The sequence below is a fragment of the Octodon degus genome, unplaced genomic scaffold (genome assembly GCF_000260255.1).
Source record: "Octodon degus isolate 3935 unplaced genomic scaffold, OctDeg1.0 scaffold00043, whole genome shotgun sequence".
NCBI classification, from domain to species: Eukaryota; Metazoa; Chordata; class Mammalia; order Rodentia; family Octodontidae; genus Octodon; species Octodon degus.
Window position 1 is genome coordinate 5,210,137 of NW_004524619.1, and position 6,926 is coordinate 5,217,062.

The window sequence follows — 6,926 nt, forward strand, 5'->3', positions numbered from 1 at the left end:
ATATATATATGGCTGACAAGATAGCTCAGTGGACTAAGTGCCTGCTTAGGGAAGCACTGGGGCTGGGTTCAATCCCCTGGATGTGCTGAGCTGGCAACTGAGTCCAGGAGTGGTGGTGCATGCCTGTAATCCTAGCACTGGGGAGGCTGAAAACAAGAAGATCACTATGAGCTTGAGCTGCATAGTGAGACCCTAAACAAAACAAAAGAAACAAAAAAAAATATTTATTTATTTACTTATTTGGCATTTTGAGACAAAGTCTCCTATATAGCCAAGGCTGACCTTGAACTCTCAGGGATCCTCCTGCCTCAACCTCCTGAGTGCTGGGATTACAGGCATGTACCACTATGCCTGGCTTGAAAAACTTTTTACAGGAGCTTGACAGAACAGAACTTTGAAGATTACAAAGAGGTCTGTATTACTGGAGCATAAGGGTAAAGAAAAGTGTAGGAGGGGGTTAGAAATGTGGTTCAGTTGCTTAAGAACTTGTAGGCAATGCAACAGACTTCAGCACTTTTACAAAATAGTTGATATCTCACAAAATCCTGTTAGGAATAAATAGGAAATGGCAAAACAAAAATGACAGCCATGATGGCTGGAAAAACGGTACTCTGAGAATATGAATTTTTATTATTAGTGATAATAGTAATAGTAATTATTACTGATAATAGTAACTAATAGTAATTCTCCCAGCCCTGCAAATACAGTTAGGAACAAGTTGTTTTCTGTATATGGAGAGATTAGTTTATAACTACAAAAACAAAAAATGTCTGTTTATGTTTAGTTCTATTGTAACATCCTTAAGATGTTAAACAAACAGAATGAGCTTTTCTCCACAAGAAAAATTGGGGCTGCTATAGCCTGGCATGGTAAAGAACCCTACCAAAGCTACGCAGGGCAACTAGAAATGCCAGAATGGCATTGAAGGCATTCTTCACCCACTGTTATTTGGCAGGCACCAAAAAAAAAAAAAAAAAAAAGACTTACTTTAGGAAATCTCATGCATAAAATATTTTGAATTCTAAACCATGTGGGTGTTCCTCTCTCTGACTCTGTATCCATACAAAAGTTTAATTAAATAAAAACCGTGTCATGTTTTGAGAAATAAGGATGGCAATATTTCCTGATCTTGTTGCTCTCTTTTTTAAGTTTTTACCTTTTTAAAGACTAATAGGAGCTGGGTCTGGTGGTACATGCTTATAATCCCAGCACTCGGGAGGCTAAGGCAGGAGGATCACTGTGAGCTTGAAGCCCACTTGGGATACATGATGAGTTAAAGGCTAGCATGAACTGTATAGTGAGACCCTGCTTTTTTATTTTCTGGTGGAACCGGGGGTTGAACTCAGGGCCTTGCACTTGCCAGGGAAGCACTTATTCTACTGAGCCATCTCCCTGGCCCCCTGCTTAAAAAAAAAAAAGGCTATTAGATATCAGGCAGGGATATAGCTCAGTGGCATAAGTGCCTGTCTGGTAAATGCAAGGTCCCAAGTTTGATCCCTGGTACCATTAAAAAAAAAAAAAGAAGAAGAAGAAGAAGAAGTAAATATTACCACAGCTATGATCCAGGCTACTGTTCAGTCTCAGAAAAGCAAAAAAAGAATTAGAAATTATCCTACTATCATCAAAGATAGACAATTGGTCCAGCCAGACAGTTCAGCAGATTAAAGCACTTGCTTAGGCAGACACAGGGGTTGGGGGTTGGTTCCCTGGGATGCTCTGCCAGCCCCGCCCCCTGGGGTACCTGAGATTGGGTGTGGTCGTGCACACCTGTAATCCCAGTGTTTGGGAGGCTGAAAACAGGAAGATCACTACGAGTCCAATCTGTGTAGTGAGACCCTGTAGAGCCTGTCCTAAATATATTTTTTAAAAAAAATTGGCAATTATTATATTATTATAATAATGGGCGATTATTAGCACTTAGATGTATAGACAACTCTGTAAACTCAGTTAATATGCAACCCTCCCTGATAGTGTTCTGATTGGACTTTAACTAATGACTTTGATATAACAAATTAGGGAACGTGTACGTGCCTGGGCAGATACCTGAATTGCAAATACTGTGTAAGTCAGCAAACAGTTTAAAAACAAAACCAGGAGTACTCGAAGATCAAACTCATGGTTTTATATATATAAATATATTTTATATTTTCTATTTGTATATATATGTACGTATATGTTTTTTAAATGGTACATACTGACTTATTAAAACTGAAGTTGATCCTCTTCGCACTCAGGAAGGCTGTCTGCCTCAAGGAGATTCTAATGAGTGGAAATACCTCGTCACTTCCCAGGTGCCCAGGGTGGAGTCACCCAGACATTCCACGAGTACTACTCATCTGTTTTTGGCTTCCTGGTCCTTCAGGAAATAAAAGAAAAATAATTACCTGAAGACAAGTAAAGACATCGATTTTTCATTTAGCAATAAAAAGAGGGAATCAGAATATTAACTCTAGAAAGAATCACAGGCAGCTCATGTTTTCTTCATCTTACAGGCAAGGAAACTGAGGCCCAAGAAGGAGATGTCACTGTGTTATTTGTCACGTGGGCAGCATTTTCTCATAGCATTGTTGCGTGGAATTACTCCTGTTTTTTTTTTTTTTTCCAGAATTTACTTCCTGGGGGGTAGGGGTGGGGCAAGTACTGGAGATCTAGCTCAGGACTTCACGCTTGCCAGGCCTGTGCTGCGCCTCTGAGCTAAAGCCTCAGCCCTTTACCCCAGGTTTAGACGTAGACAAATTGAGGTTAAGGCTAAAAGATTAAAGTTGTTTTTTTTCTTTTCCTTTTGTGGTGCTGGAAGCAAACCCGGAGGCTTGTACATGCCCAGTAAGTGCTCTACAACTAAGCTACATCCCCATCTCAAAGCTTAAGATTTTCATTGTAATACATCGTGAATCATGACGCTAAATATAAAGTACATGAGAGGTGTTTTTTTTTTCCTAAAACTCATTTTAATTTTTAAAATTTATTTTTGATCAATAAAAATTCAGGTCCTTGCATATATTTGAATAACCAAATGGAAGTAAAGTAGAAGTCCTTTCTAACCTTGTCAGCAATAGGTCAGTGTTGTTAATAGTTTGTCAGCTATATTCTTCCAGGGTTTTTTCTAAGCCACATGAAGCCTGAGCTTTTAAAAATACCACATTAAGAGAAGTGGGAGAGTCAACACTAAAAACCTTGTTGAAAGTGATCAATAATTTATATCTATAGCAGAAGGCTTGTATTGGGAGAAGGAGGGGAGAAAGGGAATAAATTATGTTTATTTTTGTCACTCTTATATAAGTCTGTTTTTGATTACTGAAAGTGTCCTCTTGCTTTTAAGAACTAATTTAAGAAAGTTACTTGGAATGTAGCAAATGCTTAAGAATAAAAGGGCTGGGTCAGAAAGCCACATGAGGCATTTTCTTTCTGAATTTTTATTGGAATAACTGGAGTTATTTCTAAATAACTTAGTTACCAAGTAAAATATCGGAGGCTCTGTTTATATGCAGTAGTTTGTTCATCTAGTGATTTTTTTTTTTTTAGAAAGTTTTTGGCTTTGTTTTTTGAGGCAGAGTATTGTTATGTAATTCTAGCTGCCCTTGCACTACTTTATTTCCCTCCAAATAAGAGCTTATTTTTAGAGGATGTCTCATTTTTTCATGTACAACAATCTACATTTATTCAAATACAGTCATGTCATCTTGTACTGGAACATCGTCGTAACTCTTCAAATCCCAAATTCTCGACTGAATTTCTTGAAACTCCATTCCCTGGAGAACCGTTGGCTCCAGTCACTCGTGTCCGGCCACGGGGCTATCTTTCTTGTCCATGCTGCCTGCTCCCAGTGTCCTGGCAACACAGCCGTCAGCGATTTTATCCCACGTGTCCTTCGCCCAAGTCACGACCTCTTACGGGCCAGGCAGGATAAGGTTTCCATTAAACCAAGTGTTAATTGAAGACTTAAGAGACATGAGTGACAACCCAAATAGTGACAGTTAAGAACGATGGTCCACACAAAGGGACAAAAACTGCAGGCGGCAAAATCCAGAAAAATCCACTTTTCATTTCACACGTGTGCATTAAGTATGTCCCCTACAACAAATATGTAGTGAATTATGAAGATTCATAATAGGGGCTGGGGAGATAGCTCAGCAGAATAAGTGCCTGCCTGGCAAGTGCAGGGTCCTGAGTTCAATCCCCAGTACCACACACACACACACACACACACACACAAATTCATAATAAACACAGCCACATCCATTCATTATCAAGTAGCCATGTTATTTGTGAATCAGGCCTGTATTCCCATTGGTCATTTGGCAATTTTTTTTTTTTTTTTTTTGGTCGGACCTGGGGATTGAACTCAGGCCCTTGCGCTTGCCAGGGAAGCACTTATTCCACTGACCCATCTCCCCAGCCCCTGGCAATAAGTCTTGAGTTCATCTGCTCACATAGGCCATTACCTCTTGTCCAAAGGCACTTGCTTGGGTATTTATAAATACTTGATTACTTAATTGTAATTTATATTATTACTTATTTAAAGTATTAATGTCAGAATACATTATATTTAATTATATATTATTATTATTTTGTAATTCAATGCATCCATCAGGTCTTGCAACAGACATACTAAGTACATTCATGTGAGTGATCTTAACTGGTGCTTATTTTGGGGGTAGGGCTTGTATTACAAGCATCCTGAAAAATCGTGCTTGGGTTTATTTTCCAGTTAGGTCTTATTTTCAGGGAAATATGTAACGCAGCCTAGACTGGCTTTGAACTTGTGACAATTCTTCTACCTCAGCCTCCATCTGGAGTGCTGGGATTATGGGTGTGCACCAATATACCCACTTAGAAGGATTTTTTAAAAACTTTATTTTTTATTAGTACATATTTATCATATGTATTGATCACAATTATCATAGAGAATTTGTACCTATACATAATTTATCTTAATTTTATTTATTTATTTATTTATTTAGGCATTGGGGAGCAAACTCAGGACCCTGCACTTGGCAGGCAGTCGCTTATGCCATTGAGCTGTCTCCGTGGTTATATCTTAATTATTTTTCTCCCATTCCCCTCCTCTCCCTCCAACCCTATTTCCTTTCTCTTTTACAAAGCTTTGTTTCCAGTTTTCTCTTACATTTTTTTTTTGGAACCGGGAATTGAACTCAGACCCTTGCGCTTGCCAGGGAAGTGCTTATTCTACTGAGCCATCTACCCGGCCTTCTCTTACATTCTTATTCTTTCTTTTTTCTTTCTTTTAACATATTTTAGTGATCCTCCTGTTTTCAGCCTCCCCAGTGCTGGGATTACAGGCATGTGCCACCACGCCTGGTCTTGGTGGCTGGTTCAGCATGCCTGGGATGGGGCTGGCACAGCATGTGGTGCCAGGATCGAACCGCCGTCCCTGTGTTTGCCTAAGCAGGCACTTCATCCACTGAGCTACCCCACAGGGCTTCTCTTTCATTCTTTCATCCTTTCCTTTCTTTCCCTTCTCCCCTCCCTGTACCCCAGTTCCCCTTCCTATTTGAACATAATCTTCCTACATTCCCATATCTAGCCCCAGAAACAATGCAACATTTAAACTAGGGAAAAAATGAAAATAGAATGGAATAAAAAAAAGAAAAATCAAAGTACATCATATATAGGCAAAAATTCCCCATGATGAGTATTATTGTGTATATCTAAAATATACCAAAAAATTGACAGTTTCATGTTTCATCAGAAAAAAAAAACATACATGTCTGATTTATTTCACTATAGATTATAGTCCAAGGTGCATCCATTTTCCTACCAATGACTTAAGTTTATCCTTCTTTATGGCAAAGTAAAAGTATATTCTTTATTTGGGGACACTGAAGATTACGGGGATGCTGTTTGTTTTGTCGTAGTGGGAACTGAATGCAGGAACATCACACTGAACTACTTTTTTTTTTTTTTTTTTTCCAAAACCAGGGATTGAACTCAGGCCCCTGTGCCTGCCAGACAAGTGCTTATTCCACTGGGCCATCTCCCTAGCCCTAAAGTTTTATAGTTTTAGTTCTTATATTTAGGTCTAGATTCTTTTTCTTTTCTTTCTTTCTTTCTTCTTTCTTTTTTTTTTTTTTTTTCCCGGAACTGGGGATTGAACTCAGGCCCTTGTGCTTGCCAGGGAAGCACTTATTCTACTGAGCCATCTCCCTGGCCCTGACAAATAGCTTTTCAATAACCGCTCAAATTAGGTAGCTGGTCCTGCCTTGAACATACTGCTTTAAAGTTCCAGTAGCCTTCCTTCTCTGTACAAATCTACCATTTTGATGAGCACAACTCAAAGTGCTGTGGGAAAAATGAGTGGGCCTTTGACCCACATAGAGAAATGAGATACAGTGAGTAAAACCAGACAGCTCTTTCTCCCTCTTGCCCAATGTCTAATTATAGGTTACTCGGGATCAGTGGCAAAGGTAATAGCACAAGGACACATAGTGACTTTGTAACTTCTCACTGTAGGGTCAACTCCAAAATTATTTTTCAAAAATGATGAGAATAATGATAATGAGAATAATACAGCTGGGGAGGCCGAGGAGATGGCTCAGTAGAATAAGTGCTTGCCTGGCATGCACAAGGGCCCAAGTTCAATCCCTGGTTCCACCAAAAAAATAATAATAATAATAATACAGATTTGATATAGGATAACTGATCCCAGAAATTCTGCATTTTAAATATTTCACCCAATTTTTTATTATAAAAATTTCAAATAGGGATGGGGAGTTAGCTTGGCAGTCTAAGCACCAGCCTGGCAAGCGCAAGGACCAGAGTTTGATCCCCAGTACCACATGCCATGCAGGCCCCCGACGAGCCACCCACCAAAACCGATGGTGGTGGCACTGGGGAGGCTGAGACAGGAAGATCACTACAAGTCTAAGCTATATAGGGAAACCCTGTACCAAATAAATAAATGAATA